The sequence below is a fragment of the Chrysemys picta genome, chromosome 1 (genome assembly GCF_011386835.1).
Source record: "Chrysemys picta bellii isolate R12L10 chromosome 1, ASM1138683v2, whole genome shotgun sequence".
NCBI lineage: Eukaryota > Metazoa > Chordata > Testudines > Emydidae > Chrysemys > Chrysemys picta.
Genome location: NC_088791.1, coordinates 30308808 through 30323100, shown reverse-complemented (window position 1 = coordinate 30323100; position 14293 = coordinate 30308808).

The following is a 14293-nucleotide window of genomic DNA, read 5'->3' as shown; positions in this document are numbered from 1 at the left end:
GACAGCTCATGCTCTACTGGGATGGTTGCAAGGCCGACCAGCCTCTCCTGTGTCATTGTGGAGCGTAGATGTGTTTTTATTAACTTCAGCTTGGAGAAGCTGCGTTCTCCACTGGGTTACAGGAAGTGTTAGAAGTATGCGCAGAGCAACAAAATCATTTAGAAAGAGGGTGGTCATCTTATTTGTGCACATATATTCCAGAACAGCCTTTGGAGTTGATCCTGCTGAAATGTATCTTGAAAGGGCTTTCATTTCATCACCTAAATCACTTGCATCGATATCATGCATGTCATCATGTGTCAACACTGTCGCTAGTGCCCTGCTTTGCTGGTGTAGGTCTTCTTCAGGTAGAGTGAGGAGTTTGGGAATATCGTACAACATCCCAAATATACTGCTGTGTTCCTTGAAGTGCATTAAATGTTCTTCAACTGACTGTATTGCACAATCTAGCACCTGGTTAAAGAATTCAACTTTGAATTGTTGTTTGGGGTCTCTTATGGATTATCCTGTGCCCTGTAATCAAAATAGTCTTCTTCTTCGTTGACTCTTATATTCTTGAATGAGTGGGAAAATAGCTTCAGTGTGAGGTTCCTCTGCCAACTGCTGTGCACTCTTCAGAACGTTTTGAAATCCCTCATCTGACCTGTAAGACTGTAGGTATGACTTTGCTTTGTCCAGTTGTTCCATTGCTCCAGATATATCAAGGTCAACACACCTTGGAGTCTCTTGCATACATTTATTTCAAACAGTATGTCATGCCACAACACTAAGCCGCACAGAAATTTGAAGTTATGTTTGTTTCTGGTGATTCCATTTCCCTCTGCCACTATTCTCCCACAAACACTTCCTGTCATAGCATTATCCTCCATAGTGGCAACTATAGCATCATCTATTTTCCCAATTTGGTGTTTGGTAGGCTTTATTACCTCCACTCGACTTTCCCATCGTGTGGCACTCAGTGGTTTCAGTGTCAGAGGATGTTGCTTCAAAATTTGCCATCGATGAGTTGATGGAGAGAAAAATACATAGATGCTTTGAATTACATTAAAAAATTCAGCAGCCTCACTAGAAACTGATGCTGCATCACTGACCACCAAGTTCAACGAATGAGAACTGCCTGGGACAAAAAAAGCTTGAGGGTTTAACTCTCAGATCCGTGTCTGCACTCCTCTGTTCTTTCCTCTCATGTTGGCACCATTATCGTAGCCCTGACCTCTCATGTCAGCTATCGCAATTCCCATATCTTCCATCTTTTTAAGAAGCACATTTGTCATGCCAGCTCCTATAGTATCATCAATGTCAATAAATTCTAGAAAATGCTCTCTGACAGTCACCATTGCAGGGACATTGTCACTAGGTTCTGTTGTTGTTACAAAATGAACCATTAAAGTCATTTGTTCCATATGGTTGATGTGAGGTGTGCCGTCCAGAATAACAGAGTAATATCTTGCTGACTTCAGATCTGCCACAATCTTCTATTTGACTTTTGTTGCCAGTAACTCTAAGATCTCATTTTGAATTGTTTTTCCAAGGTAGTGGTGTGTGTACATTTCTTGGGTAGAGACTCTTCTTAGATGCTCCTGGAGTACAGCATCAAACTCAGCCACCAGCTCCACAATTTTAAGGGAGTGTTCATTGTTTCGCACATACAGCTGATCTGAAGTGCCACGCAGTGCTAGGTTTTGGGTAGCAAGCATTCTTACAATGGCAATGAGCCTTTTCAGAACATTTTGCCAGTAAAGAGACTCTGATGCAATCTTCTCTTGATACTGATCATCTATGCTGGCCTTTAGCCTTAGTCTCATCTCAAGCTCTTTCCACCTATGGAATGCTCTCTGGTGTTTGCTGCCTTCTTATTGCATGCCAGATTTCTTGTCAGATTTTTCCAGTACTTTGTTCCTGTAGAACCCGATGTGGCTGGAACATTAGACTGGAAGAGTTTGCAATAAAAACAGTATGCAGCATTCTGGGATTTTGAGTACATAAGCCATGGCCTCTCCACTTTGTCACCAGTAATGTGTTGGATGGGGATTTCACACCAGCAATGTGTTGGATGGAAACTTCTATTTTCATTGCCTTTGGAGAACATGAAGTTTTTCACTTGCTGTGGCCGATGCAGTACAAGGAAGCCCCTCAGGCTACTGCTGAAGTCCACAGTCCTGGATCATCTAAACTTAAGGAACTAAACTCAGCAGCAACTGTTTCTTGCGCTTCCACCACACTCTTGTCTGATCTACACTTTTCTTCAGGAATGTGCATGGTTACATCCATTTGAGATGGAGATATGGATGCTGCAGTAGCTGCCAGGTCATCTGCACTCTGACTAACTGGAAGATCAGGCATCTCCTCACCACTCACATCGTCACTGGGGCCAGAAGGCTCACCGTGAACATTTGTGTCTGTGTATCTCAGGAGAGCTCCTTCCTGCTTAGATAGAAAAGCTTCCTTTGCTTGCTTGCTTTCTGAATGCTGCCCCAGAGGGGCGTTTTCTTCTTTCACTCATGACTGCTGTTCTGTGCCAGCTATAGTGGCTCTCAACACTCAGTTGAAGGGACAAATAAGCAGGATGGTAGCAGGGCCTGAGTGAGGAAAGATATCCGCATCTTAAGGGCCTAAGTGGCTCCTACTACTTCAGTTGACTGCTTGTTCTCCTCAAGTGGGTTCAGGGAAGCAGCAGGAAACAGGAAGCTACCTGAGAAGCTGCTGTTAATCGGTGCAGGCTCCTGGGGGTTCTAGAGAGGTACATAAGAGGCTCCTCCTCCTCTCTCTCCCTGCAGCTCCTGCTGCTTTCTGTTATTCCCTCTCACCTTTTATCCTGCCTGCCTGTTATGTCTCTTGTCCCCTCCTTCCTCGAGCATAGCATTCCACCATCTCTGTACATCTAGAGCAGAGAGAATGTATATGCACCAGCAGCAGACACAATTTTCTACACCCTGGGTCCTAGTGGCGCCGCCCCACAGTCTGGCACCTGAGGCGACTGCCTCAGTTCGCCTCATGGTAAGGCCAGCCCTGGATTCAGGGCATCATTCGCTTTGGGGTAGAAAGGGTAATTGCCCCCCTCCACTCCTGATTTTTCATAGCTCCTTGCCACCACTGCTGTGTCTCCTCAGCTTTCAGGGGCTGCTGTGGGACAAGTGGGGGGCAGGGCTCCTAATCACAATATTGTGGGCATCCCCACCCCCTCTTCCCACCAGTAGGACAGGAAGCCGCAGCTGTAGTCTGGGTTGAGCAAGCCGGCCCCCAATCCCTGCCCTAGGCTGGCTGTAGGTGAGAAATCTCCCACCACCCCCTTAACTTTTGGGGATAGGACTGACCCATCACCTCCTCAACCTGTCCAGGATGAGACTGGCCCATTAACCCGCCATGAGCAGCCATGGACTCAGCAAGGAGGCAGAAGCAGGGATTCTGATGCAACTTCCCGGGATTCATGTGGAGGTGGTGGTGAGTGTCCCTCTTATGCCTAATAGCCCAGTGATTACCACACTCACCCAGGACATGCAAGAGTTAGGTTTAAATCTGCCCTCTACCTAAATCAGAGCAGGCAAGTGAAGCTAGGTTTGCTCCCTGCTGAGTGCCCTAGTCACTGAGAGGGAAAGTATTCTAGGGTGGGTCTCTCCTGTTGTACCAGTTCCACTTTGAATAAAATATTTATATATTCATTGGAGCAGGGTCTTCCTCATGAGTTTACTAATCACAAGGCTAACTCACTAACTCACTCTCTTTTTCTAACCTCCTCATTGTATCTGTGCAAGGCCTGATCTGATAGGTGGGCTTTAAGATTTTCTCTGAGAATGCCTGCCAGGTAGGGCCCCCCCAGGCAAGATAGGCAGAGGAACACCTAAAGCAGGGATAATCTATTATTTTTTTGTCGAGATATAGTCAAGGTCCTGACTCTAGAAAAAAATAATAAGATTTCACAATCCATTCAAACATGTCTGGTGGTCCAGTTTTGGCCTATTGACTACCCCAGACCTGAAGGATCCCCCTAGTACTTAGACACCGCAACTTGGTGGCATCAGGATTTAGGCTTCAGGGTGTGTGTGTCCACCAGCAAAAACTTAAGCACGCAGGAGCCTTTACTAGCAGAAATATAGCCACCTACAGGATTAGGTAGCAGCTGAGCAAGGGTTTTAAGAGTCTACATTTTGGAGTTAGGCACCTAAAGTCACAGTTAGGTACCTAACTGCATTTGTCAGTCTAGCCCACTGTCTTTTAGGGATTGGTCCTGCAAACACTCTGAAAATTATTTTTGTCACAGGAGCAGTGCTGCTGAAGACAGAACTATTTGCACGTGTAGAGTTACTTGTTTGCAGATCAGGTGTTTTGTATAGAAGCTCTTCCAGGGCAGGAACTGTCTTCATGTGATGTTTTGTCTTATCTGACCAAGTGCAGACAGTGTGTAATGTATTAAAACAATTTCTGGTTTGCACCCACAGACATTGCAGGTGAGTCTTTTTCATAGCGTCATAGATTCCAAGGCCAGAAGGAACCATTGTTATCATCTAGTCGGACCACCTGTATAACACAGACCATAGAACTTCCCCAAAATAATTCTTAGAGCATATCTTCTAGAAAAACATCCAATCTTGATTTTAAAATTGTGGGTGATGGAGAATCCACCATGCCCCTTGGTAAATTGTTTCAATGTGTAATTGCTGTCACCACTAAAAATTTACACTTTATTTCCAGTCTGAATTTGTCTTCCTTCAGCTTCCAGCCACTGGATCATGTTACATTTCTCTGTGCTAGATTGAAGAGCCCATTATTAAATATTTGATCCCCACATAGATACTTGTACCCTGTAATCAAGTCACCCCTTAACCTGGTTTTTGGTAAACTAAATAGATTTAACTCCTTGAGTCTGTCACTATAAGGTTTTCTAATCCTCTAATCATTTTCATGGCTCTTCTCTGAACCTGCTTCAATTTATCAACATCCTTCTTGAATTGTGGGTACCAGAACTGGACACAGTATTCCACCAGTGGTTGTACCAGTGCCAAATACAAAGATAAAATAACCTCTCTACTCCTACTTGAGATTCTCCTGTTTATGCCTCCCAGGATCACATTAGCACTTTTGGCCACAGCATCACACTGAGAGCTCATATTTAGCTGATTATCCACTGTGATACCATAAATATTTTTCAGAGTCACTGCTTCCCAAGATAGAGGCCCTCGTTGTGTAAGTGTGGCCTAGTTCCTACTTCTTTGTTCCTAGATCTATATGTTTACATTTATCTGTATTAAAAACACATTTTTTGTTTTCAACAAGTTTACTAAGGAGTCTAGATCGCTCTGAATCACTGTGACCTGTCCTCTCCATTATTTACCATGCTCCCAATTTTTGTGCCATCTGCAAACTTTATCAGTGATTATTTTGATCTCTGCCAAATCATCAATGAAAATGTTAAATAACATAGGGTGAAGAACTAATCCATGTAGGACCTCACTGAAAACATGACTGTCTGATGGAGTCCCCAATTACAGTTACATTTTGAGACCTATCAATTGGCCAATTTTTAGACCATTTTATGAGTGCCATATTTCTATTTTATTTTATCTTATTCTAGTTTTTTTAATAAAAATGTCATGCAATACCAAGTCAAACACCTTACAGAAATCTAAGTATATTAAGTCAACACTTTTACCCTTATCAACCAAACTTGTAATCTCATAAAAAATATCCTCTTTTCATTAAAACCTTTCTGTTGATTTTATGATTTAGTAGGGTGACAATTTGAATGATAGAAGATCTCATAAAATTATGAGGTTTTTAAATCATTGAAGTAACTTTTTTGATAAGACATTTAATAATCTTTTTTTTTAAAATCCATTCAAATTGTGAAATCATGTAACTTTTTAATGTTTTAAGGGTTAAAAGATTTGATTATGCTAAGTGGCAATAAAGAAATATCAGTTGTAGATCAGGTATTGTAAAATCTTATACAGAGTCAGTTTGGGATTTTTTTCTGGAGTTTGAAGTGAAATTAGATTATAAAATATTGACCAGTCTTTAATTCCATTTTAGCTGTTTTTAACTGGGTTTTTCACCAACCAAAAAAATTTGAGGATTTCACTTCACAAAAGAGATTTCAGTAGCAGCAATACTTAGTGGAATTGGTAGGAAAACTATGCCTCCTGGTGGTTAAAATGTTAGATTTAAGAAATATAAATGAGTGACTTTCACCTGAGAAGTTTAGCAGAGTCCCTGCTAGTGCAATATCAAAGAAAGGGTTAGTTTTTTTTTTTAGTTTATGTAGCAAAGATGCTGCCTCTAGAAACAAGAACCCCAATTTGACTTCACTAGCATTCAGGCTACTCTCATGGGTCTGAACTAGCACCCTTTGAAATAAGTTTTTCCATTTACTTCAGTGTATGTTGGATTGGTAATGAGTCCAGACAGCAGATGAAGGATTTTGCTAATTGGCTAGGTATTCTCTAAGGTTTGGGTGTTAATGGGTAGATGCAATAGTGTGCAGTGGCTTTTAAAATAAAAGGTAACAACTAATTATGTATTTAGTTCACACAATTAGTGATTAGGATTGTATTAGATTTGTAAATGTATATAATCTCTCCCATGCTAATTAATTACATACCTGGAAGATGAGACCTGGACCAGGCAAGAATCAGACTTGTATAACAATTAACAACATTCAGTTGTTCTTAACTACCATTTGGATCATACCATTTGATCTGTACAGGCAGCATCTAGTTCCTGTGCAGAGCCAATTGGGCCCCACTCAAACATGGAACTAGGATCCAGTACCACAGCTCACATTGCAGGATCAGGGTCTGAGGCTTTACTCTGCTATGAGCCAAAATAGTCTTCTCTTCACATCCAGGAGCTCTCCAGTGATAGAATGGCTTGGAATTCCAAGATGTCATTGGTCAGGAGAACATGACTATTCCAGGGTTAGGTCAATCTCTTGACTTGCTAACTTAACCTAGTGTTACAGATTCAGAACCCAGTACTCTCATATATAGGGCCCAAATCTAAAGTGCAGGAGACAGTGCATTAAAGAAACAAGCAAAACCATAATCAAACCAAATTCTTGGCCACATAAAGTACAGTACAATTACTCTGACCACAGCAGCTGGCTATGACAAAGACCACCTCTCCTTCTAGCATCCACTCCAGAAGCTGCAGTCGTTCTGTAGATTATGATTAACAGAGTCCAGGCATATACCCAAGAGAGCCAGTGGAAGAATTTTTTCCATAACTAGCCCAAGGCTCTGTTACACCTTCCTAAAGGAGAGCTGAAATAGTCACGTTGTCTTCAGATCATGCTGCAATACTCAACTCTTCAAAGTATTCTCTAAAGAACCAAAGCAAGGACAACCTCAGTAACAGAATCCAAAATAGAAACACGGAGGATTTGTCCATCTTTAGGCAGATTCCCACTGTCTTATATAATCTTTGTTTGTGTCTAGATTTCACAGTAATAGGTGCCTTATAAATGCCGACATACAGATATGCAATATACAAGTTTGTATGATTTATAGGCAAGATATTTGGAGATCATTTCTAGTTTAACATTACAGAATGATTTGCATTCTAAAAACTGGATCAAAAATAGAAACATATATTTGTTGAGATTTTGAAGGTCAGCTAGGGGATTAAGCCGTACACACAACATTTATTCAGGTATTGTGTGTCTTGATCTTCAGCTTTGAAAATCTCAACCATAGTCTATCTGCTTTTTCTTGGGCTTTCACTGTAAGCACCTGGTCAGCAAATAGGACTTGAATTAAGATACCAGCCACAGGCAAAGGTAAATGTATTTTAGTTTTGATATGGGTAGTACAGTAATTTGGACCATACTTGCTTTACTTTATGTTTATCTTTGCTCAATGACAAACATTAGTGGTCTGGATTCTCCTTTGTTCCCTTTCAAGAGGGGAAGAAGTTTACAGTGGCTACCACCCAGGTACTTACAACTATAACCTTCACTCTCACTGTCCCCAGAAAAGAGTTTGTATTAACTGGGGTGGAGGTTAGGGCAGTGCTCTTTAATGATAAATGCATACAGACAGGCAAAAAACAGTGGGCATCATATGCTGAATTAGAACCCTAATACTTTTTGCTAGTGAAAGAAGTTACTTCTTTCTTCCTGAGCTGGTATTGCTATAGGTTGCCTAATATGGATATGAGTGGCATAGTACAAAACTGCTTACAGTTTTAGTTTCCTGGAGGTAACTTTTTGTTAGTGTGGAAATGCCATTCTGTTAAATTCTGACAGGCCCTCTGTTCTGCTCCAGATATTCAAATTATTTTGCTACGAGCACAGTTGCTCTTTAATTTTATAAATACCATGTACTTCAGGTGAAGGAAAGCACAATACTGTTACTCCTTCCCCAAACAGGTAGCCAAAATTTGGGTTGTTCCACTGGCAGGAGAAAGTGATGAAACACGGGTATTTTCTTTGATGCAGTCTTGTTAATTGACAATGACTATATATGAAGTCCTGCTTCCCTGACTACAGTAAGAATCGAACAGCAGGAGACTGTTCCTCACTGTTCCAAATCTGCCTTTCCAGACAGCACTCAGTCACCAGAGAGCTCTCTCTCTCAGAGCCACACTACCATCACTTCTCCCTTTCCAGCTTCCCCCCCCTTATACACACTTACCCGAAAACAATACTCAGAAAAGCCGTCCATCCAAACAGTTCTAATTCTTACGTGGTCTCCCAGATACCTTTGTTTTATGTGTGGCCTACTTAACTGTTTTACCATTATCTTAAATGGGGGGAGGGGAGGTTTATACTCAAGAGTTTAAATGAGATTTAACCCAACCCACACAACAATACTGACTTCATTGAACAGGCACTGCAAGATTAAGTTTCATTATAGCTACTATACTTATATCTGTAATACCGATAATATTGCAAATGCAAAAGACATTTCTTCATTACTGACAGTAATGTAAAAAACCACTCTCCACATCAATGACCAGCTTCCTTCAAGACACTACTGACTTCCTCCAGAAATTCTGAATCAACAGCCTCCTTCAGAACACCATCCTTTCCGCCATGGATGTCACTTCCCTATACACTAACATCCCTCACCATGATGGCATTGCTGCCTGCCTCAAATACCTACCAGATAACATATAACACTTGGAAGCCCAGCCTAAACACATTGCCAAACTCATTCGTTTCATCCTCATCCACAACATAAGAACATAAGAAAGGCCCTACTGGGTCAGACCAAAGGTCCATCTAGCCCAGTATCCTGTCTACCGACAGTGGCCAATACCAGGTGCCCCAGAGGGAGTGAACCTAACAGGCAATGATCAAGTGATCTCTCTCCTGCCATCCATCTCCACCCTCTGACAAACAGAGGCTAGGGACACCATTCCTTACCCATCCTGGCTAATAGCCATTAATGGACTTAACCACCATGAATTTATCCTGTTCTCTTTTAAACGCTGTTATAGTCCTAGCCTTCACAACCTCCTCAGGTAAGGAGTTCCACAAGTTGACTGTGTGCTGCGTGAAGAAGAACTTCCTTGTATTTGTTTTAAACCTGCTGCCTATTAATTTCATTTGGTGACCCCTAGTTCTTGTATTATGGGAATAAGTAAATAACTTTTCCTTATCCACTTTCTCCACATCACTCATGATTTTATATACCACTATCATATCCCCCCTTAGTCTCCTCTTTTCCAAGCTGAAGAGTCCTAGCCTCTTTAATCTCTCCTCATATGGGACCTGTTCCAAACCCCTAATCATTTTAGTTGCCCTTTTCTGAACCTTTTCTAGTGCCAGTATATCTTTTTTGAGATGAGGAGACCACATCTGTATGCAGTATTCAAGATGTGGGCGTACCATTGATTTATATAAGGGCAATAATATATTCTCAGTCTTATTCTCTATCCCCTTTTTAATGATTCCTAACATCCTGTTTGCTTTTTTGACCGCCTCTGCACACTGCGTGGACATCTTCAGAGAACTATCCATGATGACTCCAAGATCTTTTTCCTAACTCATTGTAGCTAAATTAGCCCCCCTCATATTGTTCGTATAGTTGGGGTTATTTTTTCCAATGTGCATTACTTTACATTTATCCACACTAAATTTCATTTGCCATTTTGTTGCCCAATCACTTAGGTTTGTGAGATCTTTTTGAAGTTCTTCACAGTCTGCTTTGGTCTTAACTATCTTGAGCAGTTTAGTATCATCTGCAAACTTTGCCACCTCACTGTTTACCCCTTTCTCCAGATCATTTATGAATAAGTTGAATAGGATTGGTCCGAGGACTGACTCTTGGGGAACACCACTAGTTACCCCTCTCCATTCTGAGAATTTACCATTAATTCCTACCCTTTGTTCCCTGTCTTTTAACCAGTTCTCAATCCATGAAGGGACCTTCCCTTTTATCCCATGACAGCTTAATTTACATAAGAGCCTTTGGTGAGGGACCTTGTCAAAGGCTTTCTGGAAATCTAAGTACACTATGTCCACTGGATAGCCCTTGTCCACATGTTTGTTGACCCCTTCAAAGAACTCTAATAGATTAGTAAGATACGATTTCCCTTTACAGAAATCATGTTGACTATTGCTTATTTTTCTTTTATGTGTCTGACAATTTTATTCTTAACTATTGTTTCAACTAATTTGCCTAGTACCGACGTTAGACTTACTGGTCTGTAATTGCCGGGATCACCTCTAGAGCCCTTTTTAAATATTGGTGTTACATTAGCTAACTTCCAGTCATCGAGTACAGAAGCCAATTTAAAGGACAGGTTACAAACCTTAGTTAATAGTTCCGCAACTTCATATTTGAATTCTTTCAGAACTCTTGGGTAAATGCCATCTGGTCCCGTTGACTTGTTAATGTTGAGTTTATCAATTAATTCCAAAACCTCCTCTAGTGACACTTCAATCTGTGACAGTTTCTCAGATTTGTCACCTACAAAAGCCAGCTCAGGTTTGGGAATCTCCCTAAAATCCTCAGACGTGAAGACTGAAGCAAAGAATCCATTTAGTTTCTCCGCAATGACTTTATCGTCTTTAAGCGCTCCTTTTGTATCTCGATCATCAAGGGGCCCCACTGGTTGTCTAGAAGGCTTCCTGCTTCTGATGTAATTAAAAAACATTTTGTTATTACCTTTGGAGTTTTGGGCTAGCCGTTCTTCAAACTCCTCTTTGGCTTTTCTTATTACATTCTTGCACTTAATTTGGCAGTGTTTATGCTCCTTTCTATTTGCCTCACTAGGATTTGCCTTCCACTTTTTAAAAGAAGTCTTTTTATCTCTCACTGCTTCTTTTACATGGTTGTTAAGCCACAGTGTCTCTTTTTTAGTTCTTTTACTGTGTTTCTTAATTTGGGGTATACATTGAAGTTGGGCCTCTATTATGGTGTCTTTAAAAAGTGCCCATGCAGCGTGTAGGGATTTCACTTTAGCCACTGTACCTTTTAACTTCTGTTTAACTAACCCCCTCATTTTTGCATATTTTGAAATTAAATGCCACAGTGTGGGGCTGTTGAGATGTTCTTCCCACCACAGGGATGTTGAATGCTATTGTATTATGGTCACTATTTCCAAGCGGTACTGTTATAGTTACCTCTTGGACCAGCTCCTGCGCTCCACTCAGGACTAAATCTAGAGTTGCCTCTCCCCTTGTGGGTTCCTGTACCAGCTGCTCCATGAAGCAGTCATTTAAAGTATTGAGAAATTTTATTTCCGCATTTCGTCCTGAAGTGAAATGTTCCCAGTCAATATGAGGATAATTGAAATCCCCCACTATTATTGAGTTCTTAATTTTGATAGCCTCTCTAATTTCCCTTAGCATTTCATCATCACTATCACTGTCATGGTCAGGTGGTCTATAATAGATCCCTAATGTTATATTCTTATTAGAGCATGAAATTTCTATCCATAGAGATTCTATGGAACATGTGGATTCACTTAAGATTTTTACTTCATTTGATTCTACAGTTTCTTTCACATATAGTGCCACTCCCACCCCCACCCTCCCCCGCATGACTTGTTCTGTCCTTCCGATATATTTTGTACCCTGGAATGATTGTGTCCCATTGATCGCTCTCAGTCCACCAGGTTTCTGTGATGCCTGTTATATCAATATCCTCCTTTATCACAAGACACTCTAGTTCACCCATCTTATTATTTAGACTTCTAGCATTTGTGTACAAGCACTTTAAAAACTTGTCACTGTTTATTTGTCTGCCCTTTTCTGATGTGTCAGATTCTTTTTTATGTGAATGTTTATCATCTGATCTGGTCCTTACATTATCCTCTTCCATCCTCTGCTCCTGACTAGAACCTAGAGAATCTCTATCATTAGACTCTCCCCTAAGAGAAGTCTCTGTCCGATCCACATGCTCCTCTGCAGCAGTCGGCTTTCCCCCATCTCCTAGTTTAAAAGCTGCTCTATAACCTTTTTAATGTTTAGTGCCAGAAACAGCTTCAAGTTTAACAACAAACACTTTGTCCAAATCATGGGAACAGCCATGGGTACTAGGATGGCTCCCCAACATGAAAACCTCTTAATTGGCCATCTCAAGGAAGAATTTCTGGAAAAATGTACCATGAAACCAACAATATAACTGAGATACATCCTCAAAGACACCCTGAACAACACCTTCAAAAGACAAGCTTGGAAACCTAAATTCATAACTCTGCTAAACACTAAGAACCATGGACTAAACAGACACTGGTTTTATGGCTCATTACAACAATTTGTAATATACCTTACTACCTAGTAACTCTTAATTGCCCACTTCATTTTAAGAGGTCTTCTACAGCACGTCTGAGCCCTTTAACAATATGTCCCAACTTGCATTTAGCTTAGACACTCTGGTTACCTTCCCCAGACCTGAAAGAGAGCTCTGTGAAGCTTGAAAGCTTGTCCCTTCCAGCAACAGAATATGGTCCAGAAAAAGATATTACTTAACCATCTTGTCTCTCTCATATCTTGGGCTGAATACAGCTACAACAGCACAGAAAAAAAGCTTTTATGAGTTTTTTTATGTTTATATGCAATACAGTGGATTAATTTCAGTTTCAGTTTTTTCATCTGCTGATTTATACTAGAGGCTCAAATAAATCCTTTTTGTGAGCACAGACATATTAATATATAATATTTGCTAACCAAAAGATAACTGTAATAGATATTTATCAAGCAGTACTTTGATAAGAAAAGTAAAGTGCATCAGCCTTCTGAAGAGACACAAATCCAGTTTCTATATTCCCAGACAAAACAATTAGTTAAACTGGATTTAAGTTTGTAAATATGTATCAATAACATAGGGGATGGGAAGACTTAAAAGAACACTGTAGTTTCAAGAAAATATTGTCTAGAAAGTAAATTGAAAGCAAAGGCTAAAAAATTTATATCTAAAACACACACTGGAATGAATGGAAAATCAAGGAAACCCACATTTCCCTCCTATTCCAGCCACTTTTTGTATTCTTCATGGAAAGATGACACGTGTCTATGACAAGCACGACAATTATTTGACATCAAAAATCCTTCATACAGTTAGTGATCAAGGTTGCCTAACACTTTCCATTATATGCTCCTGTTTTTAATATCTTTACTGAAATTTAACTGTTTGGGGCTGTGTGGCAAGGCCCACTCGCCACTTGTGAGAGTCCTTACTGGCTGGGTGTGTCTGCTCCTGCATTCCAGCACCCGGTGGTGCAAGTAGAAATAATTTCTTGCCGGTACTCTGCACTCATGGGAGGGACACGAAGGGGGTGGGGGGCACATGACCCCCACTTGACTCCACCCCAGCCCGGGGCCCCCGTGCTCTCCCCGTCCTCTCCTCATGATCCACATCCATCCCACTTACCCGGTGGGGGGGAGCTCTGTCCTCCCGCTGCACTGGACACTTCTGCTGTACAGACCCCAGGCAGGAGGACTCAGGAGACATAGCCGCATGGAAGGGATGGGGGCCAGGATGGGGGCAGTCCAGCTGTGCTGAACCGCCCAGCGGCCCCATGTTCAGGGCTCTCCCGGGAGCCGCAGTGGGGAAAGAATCAGAACGTGGGGCTGCCGGGCAGCCCCACACCGGCAGCTCCTCCGGTACGGGTGCTGTACTGCCCCCGGCCCTGCCCCCCTCTGCCCTGTCCTCCGGAGGGGCTTCTCTACAGTCCCCAGGCAGGAGGACTAAGGAGACGCAGCTGCATAGAAAAGCTGGAGGCGGGCTCATAGACTCATAGACTTTAAGGTCAGAAGGGACCATTATGATCATCTGGTCTGACCCCCTGCATGCTGCAGGCCACAAAACCGTCCCTACCCTTCCCTTGACTCTGCTGATGAAGTCCC